The following is a 940-nucleotide window of genomic DNA, read 5'->3' as shown; positions in this document are numbered from 1 at the left end:
GAAGGGTCCAGTATTTGCCGGCAGCGGTGCGGAACGCACACTTCCTGTTCTCGCGGCTGATCTCCACTTGGAAGACTTCCTGGTCACCTTCCTCGTCCTGATTGGCTGACAGGTCCATACCTGTGGCGGGGAGAGAGAGGGGTGGGGGGAGACGCAGCGGTTAGGGCACGTCCGAGGAGTGAGCTGCAAATGGAGATGATCCAGATACACCCGTGCAAATCATCTGGTTAGGATAAGATAACCTAAATGAGCAACAGACAGTCGCTGATTGCGTAACCTTTTGACAGACACACACACACACACACACACACACACACACACACACACACACACACACACACACACACACACACACACACACATTTATGCACATTCCCCTCCGGGCCTTTGTCATCTTGAAAGGATGGAGCAAAGGTTGCTCACGTTTGGCTGCAGGCGGGCCCGGGTGATGTCTCCATTGTGTGTCGTGGCTCCACTTGGTCAACCGAGAGCCTGCGCAATTGTTTCGCACATTTAACCCTTGCGTCACAGGTGTCGAAGCCAAGACCCGGGGGGCCTGATCTGGGCCGCCAAGTCATTTTATGTGGTCGGCGAAAGCAAACCAAGCGTGTCAACTTCCACGATGATTGCAAAAAAATCGGTGCCAAATTTTCCAATACGTCAGACGTAATCAATAATAATGATGAAAGACGGCAAGCGGTCACTTCAACAATACTTGAACTATTATTCTTGACTTCTGATTCCAAAACTAGTTACCTATCAATTTGTTGTATACTGTATATGAAATAAAACGAGATGATTAAAATACTGTATTGGCGTTGGAACGACAACGTGGCCCCTGACAAAAAATGAGCGCGGCACCCCAGAGTGCAGATAAGATTAGAAAGATGCCGAGCAGGAAGGAAAGGTCACATCAACACGGCGGATTGCTCAAGTCACC

The 940-nt window shown here is 49.7% G+C and overlaps 1 protein-coding gene across 1 annotated transcript in view; it reads right to left on the bottom strand.

The window, feature by feature from the left end:
* slc6a13 (solute carrier family 6 member 13) overlaps positions 1–684 on the bottom strand; it is a 12332-nt gene extending 11648 nt beyond the window's left edge. Inside the window, exon 1 of the mRNA XM_019893271.1 lies at positions 424–684. The gene's annotated coding sequence lies outside the window, so the exon portion shown is untranslated. The remainder of the gene's footprint in view (positions 1–423) is intronic.
* Positions 685–940: the final 256 nt, after the last annotated feature.

This window comes from Hippocampus comes, unplaced genomic scaffold (genome assembly GCF_001891065.2).
Source record: "Hippocampus comes isolate QL1 unplaced genomic scaffold, H_comes_QL1_v1.1 scaffold62, whole genome shotgun sequence".
In the NCBI taxonomy this organism is placed as follows: Eukaryota; Metazoa; Chordata; class Actinopteri; order Syngnathiformes; family Syngnathidae; genus Hippocampus; species Hippocampus comes.
Note: the sequence above shows the minus strand (reverse complement) of the source record. Positions and strands in the feature narration are given on the sequence as shown.